The following is a 10360-nucleotide window of genomic DNA, read 5'->3' on the forward strand; positions in this document are numbered from 1 at the left end:
ATGCTCTAGAGATCAAGATATGGCAATATTTTCCTTTCCTGCTTGTTTTTTGAGAAGTGTGCCTTCCTGACTTATTCCTCAATTTGTTTCAATAAAACATGAAGGAATATGTAAGTCTAATTAGAGTAATATTCAATTCAAGCATTTATTCTTTAATGTTGACTGAGTCACAGTATTATAATTCTGAAAAACAAAATACAAAACAAGACCCACTGTTCTCGGGCTATCAGAGAACAAGAAAATAGCTGAAATTTTGTGTGCATATTCATAAACACACTGCATTTGACCAAATACAATCATGTGAAAAATATGTGTCCTCTTTAGAAAAAGCAGTCAGAGCCTTGTGAACGTGTATAATTGTTTTCAGATCACTGCAGTATGTAAAGTATATCAATCTATATACTGACCTTGACAATAGCTACAACAAAGGTGGATGGTGTTTTTAAAGAAATAAATAATGAGCATTGGATAGTGAAAGAAAGATCTCATTCAACTTTATGTCAATAAAAAATTGCTCCGAGTGTGATAGTAAAGCAGAATACATTTTGCCTATTGGTATCATTGCATTTTCTTGAGCAAAGACAAAGCATAGATCCTGAGCTCACCCACTGACATAATCCAAGCAGATGGAAAACAGGCTACACTTGGGAAAGTCTCTTATCACAGTGATAGGTATGTCCGAGTCTTACAGGGAGGTTACAGCTCACATGAATCATGAAATACAAAATGCATAACCATGACATTTTTGTATTAAAATTTTTTCAAGGTTGTAGTTTGTGTCTTGCTGAAATCCGTGTGGCACAATAAAATATTTGGAAAGAAATATGAGGTATGTCCACATGAGTGCGTGAATAGAGTCCAATTTTCACCTAAATGACCAAACAGTATGACACAATCTAAACCGAGATACTGTTCCCTTTTAGTTAAAAATGATGACTAGCACACCATAAATGTAGTCTGAGTCTGTGGATAATAATGCTTGAATATTTTCCTTCTCCTGACTTAAGCGCCCTCATTTCTTAGCCAGCTTTTTCTAGTCATATATTTCTGAACAACATCTGGGATACGTAGAATACAAAAATCAAAACTTTAAAATATCACTCTATGTATTCTTTCTTCACAATGATGTAGTAAATGGAATCAATGAACAAATTGAACATACTTAGAAGTCTATTTCAAAAAGTGTTAAATGGCTTAAAAAATATCTACCTCTTGCACTGAAATAGTAATCAGAGGCTTTGTGTGTAGAACACAGATTATAAAGGTAAGTAAAAATATTTGCACAATTGGGGCCCAGTGCAATAGTGTAATGGTTAAGGTCTTCATTTTGAATGTGCTGGGATCCCATATGTGTACCGGTTCTAATCCCGACAGCCTCACTTCCCATCCAGCTCCCTGCTTGTGGCCTGGGAAAGCAGTCAAGGATGGCCCGAAGTCTTGGGACCCTGCATCCAAGTGGGAGACCTGGAAAGAAGTTCCTGGCTCCTTGCTTTGGATCAGCGCAGCATCGGCCATTGCGGTCACTTGGGGAGTGAATCATTGCACGGAAGATCTTCCTCTTTGTCTCTCCTCCTCTCTGTACATCTGTCTTTCCAATAAAATAAATAAAACAATCTTTTAAAAAATTTTGCATAATTGAAGATAGATTTCAATGAGCAAATGAAAGACAGATATCTACAGACAGATATTTTAGGCAGAAAAACTAATCTTTAGAATACTTTTTTGCATACAAAGGATTTTGGCAACAACTTTTAATGGTGATAATTAGGATAAAAATGTTCATCAAATAAAGAGATAACAGTTGGCTTTATTAAACTTTGAAAATACAGCCAATATAACTGAGGGAGTTTGAAAGTAAAATTACAACACACAGTGAAATATAAAAAAGGAAAAATACAATATGTTAGTGCTCTTTACACAAACTTTTCCTTAAGGGAGAAGAGCTGTGTCATTCATTAGAGCGAGGCAGGAATAAAGCTCTAAATGCACTCAGAAAGACAAATCCTGGCCTATTTTTTTTTAAGTTGAATATTTAAGTTGTGGAAACTAAATAATCACATGTTGTATTTTCTTTATGGTTATTAACCCATATTGAGTATGTAATATCTCTGTGAATGCTCAAAGTTGGAGACAAGGATTTCTTTTGTTTGTGTTCATCTTGATTGGATTACACCACTAGTTGGGATGCCCACATCCCATACTGGAGTGTCTGGGCTTGAGTTGTGCCCTTTCCTACAATTCAGCTCTCTGTTACTGTACCTGCGAGGCAGCAGATGATGACCCAAGAGTATGGGATGCTGACACGTATGTGGATGACTCACAGAGCTACTCACTTATTCCTTAACCTCATCCAGCTCAGTTGGCCGAATCTGGAGAGTGAACCAGTGGATAGACAATCCATTATTTCTCTCTCTCTCTCTCTTCTCACAAACACACACTCTCAAATAAAAATAAAACAATGTATTTTATAAATATTTAAACAGAAACTCTAAATGATCACCTAAAGGAACAACTTTAAGGTAATATTTTCTTTTTTTAAAGATTTATTTATTTTTATTACAAAGTCAGATATACAGAGAGGAGGAGAGACAGAGAGGAAGATCTTCCATCCAATGATTCACTCCCCAAGTGACCGCTACGGCTGGAGCTGCACCAATCCAAAGCCAGGAACCCGGACCCTCCTCCAGGTCTCCCACGTGCGTGCAGGATCCCAAAGCTTTGGGTCATCCTCGACTGCTTTCCCAGGCCACAAGCAGGGAGCTGGATGGGAAGTGGAGCTGCTGGGATTAGAACCGGTGCCCATATGGGATCCCGACACATTCAAGGTGAGGACTTTAAGCCGCTAAGCCACGCCGCCGGGCCCTAAGGTAATATTTTCATCTTTTTTTCTTGTTAATAGTCTTTGTTTATATCAAATACACCACATAAATCTTGAAAACACAATTCCACAGAAATTAGAGACAAGAGTCAAATATTAGTGAAATCCATCTTGCAAATAATGGATGACTCTTAAGTGATCTGCTTCAGAGCCTAATTGTATAGCTAGGAGATTTGCTGTTTAATTTCTAGTATAATGTAATTTTTTTTTTTAAAGATTTACTCATTTTATTACAGTCACATATACACAGAGGAGGAGAGACAGAGAGGAAGATCTTCCGTCCAATGATTCACTCCACAAGTGAGCCGCAACGGGCCGATGCGCGCCAATCCGAAGCCAGGAACCTGGAACCTCTTCCGGGTCTCCCACTTGGATGCAGTGTCCCAATGCATTGGGCCGTCCTCAGCTGCTTTCCCAGGCCACAAGCAGGGAGCTGGATGGGAAGTGGAGCAGCCGGGACTAGAACCGGCACCCATATGGGATCCCAGGGCGTTCAAGGTGAGGACTTTAGCCGCTAGGCCATGCTGCCGGGCCCTAGTATAATGTAATGTTTAATAAAAGATAATACACAAATATGCCAACCCTAGGTCTTCATCATATATTATTTAAGCCCATCAATACCATCAAGTATATTATTTGAAATATTGTTAGTAAACCCAACAATGAGGACAGATTCCAAGAGGAGCCTTTGCAAAGATGTGTCTTCCTTCTCCAGCACCTTGCAAGGTCACTCAATTATGCTCTACTGATGAAGCTCAACACTCAAGGAACTGTCAAAGAAGAAACATCTGCAAGGCCTAGACTCAATATCACAAAACTAAGTTTGATTTCTACAGACGAAAAAAAAAAAAACTTGGTAGAGCAGGTAGTAATATTCAACATTTTGCATCTTTTAGCAATGCACGTGTTTGAGGATCACACTGAAAATATTAAATAAAACAGATATTTTTCTGAAAATGAAGTTCTTCAAAATGGTGACACACAGAATTCTGCAAACATGAGCACAGAAATGTCTCTTTAGGTTTGCACACCCCCTTGTGGTTACTTTCTGAAGCTCAAATGCATGATTAAAACTGATGAACAGTTTGGTTGCAATCCAAGCTATCTTAATTTTAATTAGAAGTCTGTTCTTGGGCCCGGCGGCGTGGCCTAGCGGCTAAAGTCCTCGCCTTGAAAGCCCCGAGATCCCATATGGGTGCCGGTTCTAATCCCGGCAGCTCCACTTCCCATCCAGCTCCCTGCTTGTGGCCTGGGAAAGCAGTTGAGGATGGCCCAATGCTTTGGGACCCTGCTCCCGCGTGGGAGACCTGGAAGAGGTTCCAGGTTCCTGGCTTTGGATTGGCGCGCATCGGCCCGTTGCGGCTCACTTGTGGAGTGAATCATTGGACGGAACATCTTCCTCTCTGTCTCTCCTCCTCTGTGTATATCTGGCTGTAATAAAAATGAATAAATCTTTAAAAAAAAAAAAAGAAGTCTGTTCTTTCGGCTCTATGTTTACTTATCAACCATCTCCTCTCCTCCCAGGAATTCGTCAAACCAGCACTTGTGTGAACCGTTAAATGGTACCTGTTGATTTTTATCAAATAAAATAAATGAATATGTATTACAAATCCAATTGTGAAATCCTGCATTATTAATTTGATAAATCATACTTTTTTTGCTTCTACTGCATGGTCTTCTGATTTTATTTTTCTTCAGTCAGATTTTTCACATATAAATATTTTAGACATTTTTGGCATTTCATATATGACCTTGCCAGAGATTAGTTATATGAAATGTCTCTTATTCATTTGGAAAGATGATAAACACTCTCACATGAAGAAAACTTCAAAATCTTTTTGGAAAAATGAAATTAAAAATAAATGTTATTTCTTAACATAGACTCATATCAAGTTCCAAACATTTAATAAGTGACAACCTAAACCTTTTTTGTCCATCTTTAAAAACTGAGGGTCCTGGTACTGTTTTTTTTTTTCTTTTAACTTAAGAAAAATTGATGATATTTAAGTATTTATTAAGGTCAGGAAATAAAATAGCCAGAAGGAGTGAGGTTAGGAATGTCAAGTGCAAGCCTAATGGTTTCTCATCATATTACTCACAAAACAGCTGGTGTATCAATTGGACCTATACAGCTTGTCACCTCTCCACTCCAAACCACTAGTTTTCAGTCCCTGTCTCTTACCTTCAAGTAAAGTGACCTTGTTTTTTGAGACTCTTAGGATTGACTCTTCACCAACACGCACCAAGGCCTCATTCATGGACATCCCTAGGCAGCAATTCCACAACCCCAAGACCCCAGAGCTTGCTGCTGGGTGGCCAGCGAGCAGAGCATGGCACCAATAGGGTCGCTGGATGCCCAGGCAAGCCCAAAACTTGATCACTGTGTGGCAGCGGTGACTGTGGCCAGGGTCTCAAGCATTGAGTCTGACTTGGTTTGGGTACTTGAAGAGAGAAAGATCTTCCATCAGCTGGGTCACAGCCCAAATGGCCAGAATGGCCAGAGCCAAGCCCATCTGAAGACAGGAGCCAGGAGCTTCTTCTGGGTCTCACATGAGTGCACAGTTCAAAACTTTGGAGCATCCCCTGCTGTTTTTCCAAGTTGTAAGCAGGGAGCTGGGAGGGAAATGGAGCAGCTGGAACATCACTGGAGTCCATATGGAATTTGCAGTCAGAGGATTAGCCCATTGAGTTATTTTAACAGCCTGGATTGTGTGTGTGTGATTCCTACCAATCTTTTCAAGTATTCTTTCTATGCAGTTCCTCTTTGTTCATGAGGGAATTAGTGTTTCCCCCCAACGCACAGGAAATGGAAGAGTCTATGCAGAGCTTAGAGAAAGCATAATTGTGGTCAGCAGCATGACAAAAGAAAAGGTCACTGTGATTTTATCAGCCCTTGTGTGGCTGCAAAAAAAGGTCAGAAAATGATGGCAATGTTGAGGAACAATAGGATAAAGTTTCTAAGTTTTGCACAGTATGTGATTATAGGGATATTAATGTTTGAACTGTTATAATACCTCTGGCTTGCCTCTGGAATCACTTGTAAGAAAAAGATAAACACAGCAGATGGTTAAGTAATTCAGAAGGTGCTTTTGGCTAATATCAATTTTGACACTAATGTTATCAAAAAGAAATATATTTAGTGATGCAGGTTAAGGCTTTATATTATGATGATATATATTATATCAAGTACAGAGAAATCACTAAATTGTATACTCTGTTTTGTTCCTCTTACTTGCAAGGTTCCTAAGGACACTGCACATTCTATTCAGTTCTACAGCAGAGAAAGCAAGCTTAGTGCTCACCAGCTCTAAGGCCAATTACCTGTCAAGTCAAGAAGATTTATATAAAGAGAAAAATGAGTCTGCCTCAGTGATCTGGCTCTGCAGATATCTGAGGGAGGAAATGGACTCTGTATGAGTAAAATCAGAAAATGCTAGGAAATTTTAAGCATCCATTAGACAATAACAGAGAAAACAGATGAGAACCCAGGACACTTCCCACAGAGAGTGGTAACAGCTGCCTAGTAACAATCACAGAGCTATTCACATATCATAAATAAACATTTAGAACTAGTTTAGGATTGTTCATTATATTTAACAATCCTTTGTAATCCTACAAACTATTTGAGTAGGATTAGCTGTAGCAGATCCTGAGTTAAAGCCTGTTGATGTTGTTGAATTAAGCTGATACAATGCATAGGTATACTCGGTGTCTCATTAAAGTGTAGAATTAAGACATCAGGGTAAACAGGTTGAGTCACTTAGAGACCATAGATTTATTCCCAGTTTACTTTTCAGCAGTAAATCTAAACTGTGGCAACCATTTTTTTGCCTGTAATATTTTTTGATAATGTTTCACAGATTCGTACTTCTCTCACTTGGATAGAAGTTGCCAGATTATTAGCATTGTTCTCAGTCACCATGTTTCTCATTTTCTGTTGACATCCTTAGGTTACAAGCTTGCCTTGCAGTACATTTTTTTTTTCGCAGTGCATTTTTTTTTTGATAATTACTATTCCTTCTGTTTTTTTTTTTTTTTTTTTTTTTTTTTTTTGGTAAAATACTCACATAAATCATCGCTCCAAGCTGTAGATGGGTAATGAAGCCTCTTGGGAAAATAACACTGCACAAACGATTCTGTCAGTACAAGTAATAGCAGGCTAATAACAGCTTGAAACATAGCACAAACAAGGCTTCCCAAGAGCCAAAGTTCATCCATCCTTTCCCTCCAATCAATTTATACAGAAAAAAGTGGAGTCAGACAAACATGAACAGAATAGCCTCTTCTTGAATGACAATTGCACAGTTCAAAAGAAAAGAAAGTGGAGATCACAACCCTGATTTCCCCAAGGAATCCATGATCTTTTAGTTTTAAAGTAAATACAAAGTGTTTCAGGCCCAATGGATCCTGGGTACTCACAGGCTTTGTCTCACAGAACTTTTCTTCCCCAGCTCTAGGCAACTACCTAGATTGCTTTGTACCTAGGCAAGTGTTACACTTCCGGGAGAAAAGGAGCTTATAAATGTCAGATATTCTGGACCTGGTCAAAGCCAAATCTGTGCTAACTATACCAGTGTGCCAGCATAGTTGCTCATAAGATATGTGTGGTGGTGGTGGGGGGGAGATGCCAGTATGCCAACAGACAGGGTCTGAGGACAAGCGTATGACTCTGCATGAGCCCTGGGTAGGCAGCAGAGCCCCAGGCTGGCCTAGTACAGTACAAGAGGACTAGGCTTGTGGATCTATGGGCATGGGGACAGTGGATTGCTCAGGTAAGCACATCTAGAGATGTGTGGAAGGCAGGAGTGCAGGAGGCCAGCTCCAGCCAACTTCAGAGCTCCAGAAGGGTGTGTGCATTTGGTCAGGAAAAGATCGACACAGACACAGCCACTTGGTGCCCTCTCCTAACAACTCAAGAAGCTATCATTTTTATTTACTCAGACCCATCACAAGCTTCTGCACAAACATTTAATTGTTCTATTTTGCTTCATAACTAAGCAGGTGCTCTTAAAGATAACTCTGCAAAACATTATATTCATTTTCTTTAAAGCAAGCCATTATTCATTTTTCAGTAGCAGCCACTGGGCAGCAGCCAAGACTCCAAGGCCAAGACACATGTGGTTACCTACTAATCAGTAATATACTCCCACTACATTTCTGCTTCTACAGCTTAGCTATCACTTAATGGGAAAAATGTGTTAAAAGAAAAAACTTTTCTATTTTTACAACTTATCTTTCATGTACTAAGAAAAACATGTCCTAAGAAAAATATAAAAATTCAAAGTAAAATTTTTAAACATTAAATCCCTCTATAGCTACAGGATTTAGAACCTCACAAATACTCAATAATTAAAAGTGTATTTCTATAATATTAATAAAAGCATCCTTTAATTCCTGTAGCCAAAAGTCATAAAAGCAGCTGTAACAGATACATTTTCTATGTTCCAAAGAATTACAAAGACAGTCTAACATTTAAGGTCACAGTAGCTATATTTATGGCCATAGTAGTTTCAGCTCATACTCCTACCGCTTTCACTAATTTTTAGGGTACTTATCAAGCCGTTTCCCAGACGGTGTGCTACATGTATGGAGCAGATTGTGGGGCAATAGTTAGGCACATAATAAAGTGTCCAGAAATGGCATGGGCTTGATTGTACTCTTGTGTGTAAATTGTTAAATGCCCACTCACCAAGATATTATCAACAGCATTAACTCCCAAGCTCACATTGGTTGCAAAAACCATGTCACAAGGGCAAACAACAATGCCTCAGGAGATTACAGAATTCTTTGGCTGGGTGATTGAGTGCCCATGCAAAGTGGAGAAACTGGATTGAAATGGTTGGAGAGACATCTGCCAGGCCTTGCCGTGCAGCTGCAGGCTCCTTGTGGCCTTGCCAACAGGGGAGCTGTTCTCTTTACACCTTTGTGTTTCCACACCCACAGCATGGACCCCAGCACTTCCCCTTCTTTTATCATTAAGTTGAAGGGTGCACAGTTCTCTGTAAGTGGCTTGAATCACGAAGATCAAATGTCAGAAGATGACTGGACCAAGAAACAATACCAAAAAGAAAACAGTGTAATTTCTTAATTAATAAAAACAAGGAAAAGGTCTTATCAGAAACAAAAGATGAAAGAGATTATAAAAACTGAGCAGCAACACCTCCTAAGAAAGGGCCTGAAGATGAGAGTGAGAAATGGCAGAAATTTGTGCATGTAATTTCTGGATGCTGAAAGTAGGAGAAGTGCTATTCCATATACCTTGGAGATGAGTCTTAACATCATTCCAAGAGATGTGTGAATCATAAGGGAGAGGAGTGATACAAATCCACTTGTAATTTTTAAGGCAAGTGGCACTAAACCTAGTTTTTAAGTGTTTAGTTTCATTACCAATATAAATCATTGCTTCTTCTAATTAATTAATTTGGGCCTCTAAATTTTTATCAATATTTTGAGTAAATAAAGCAAGACTAACATTACAAGAAAGAGGATTAACATGACAGGTATATGAAATTATTGTACCAAGGCAGTCACTGAAGCTGTAAGAGACGCAATAAGGGCAATAAATTCAGTGAGACAAAAAGATAAGAAACAACAAAGCATCTAGGATGAGACAAAGCCATAAAAATTAATTTGAAGGCATAAAGAACAGTGTCATCCCCTAATGCTTCAGTAATATCTACAGGTAGCATTACATAAGAGAACTTTTTTTTTTTTTAACATAATAGAAGTACCAGGCATCAGGGAAAAAATAAGACAATTAATAACATGCACTTAATACAAATTACAATATACATAGGGTTATTTTGGGAAAAGGAGGGTGAGCCTAACGGTCCCTCAATAAGGGGAGGGAAAGGAGAGGTATAAGTTACTTATCAGGAGTCCATTTGGAAAGTAACTTGAGTACTTTCTAAACGGAAAGTAACTTGAGTAACTTGAGTACTGTGTGGGGTAGCAGAGGGCAGATCAGCAGATGTACTTGTGAAGTGTCATCATGGCAAGTGTTGACCTTCTGTACAGACTCAGCCTTTAAAAACCAGTTCTGATAAGGGTGGCATCAAGGCTAGTGAAGCTCCCCTCTGTTGTTTATGGCCAGAGGCAGGCAGGAAGGAGATAGCACTGGGGTTTAGTCTGCTGTTTGGTGTCTTAATGGTATCAGCTGGTCCTGGCTCTTGGCAGAGATGACAGGGTTTCTGAAAAGCCACTTGAAATTGTAATTTGGGGGAAAAGACATGTATGGTATAATTGTCTAGAGCCTGGTCATGTAGTTGGTCTGCTTATTCATCATTTCTCTGTAATATGTGGAGTTCATTGATAGAGACCATTTAAATCCTTATTTAGAAACTCCCATAAAAATTACTTGGCAAAAAGATGCACTGTTTTAAAGAGTAATTTCCATAATTTGATATTATATAATCAATGAGTAAGTATCATTCAAAAAACATGAACTGAAACTCACATACTATCACTGCAATCACCTTGGAA

Source organism: Ochotona princeps, chromosome 7 (assembly GCF_030435755.1).
Source record: "Ochotona princeps isolate mOchPri1 chromosome 7, mOchPri1.hap1, whole genome shotgun sequence".
Taxonomy (NCBI): domain Eukaryota; kingdom Metazoa; phylum Chordata; class Mammalia; order Lagomorpha; family Ochotonidae; genus Ochotona; species Ochotona princeps.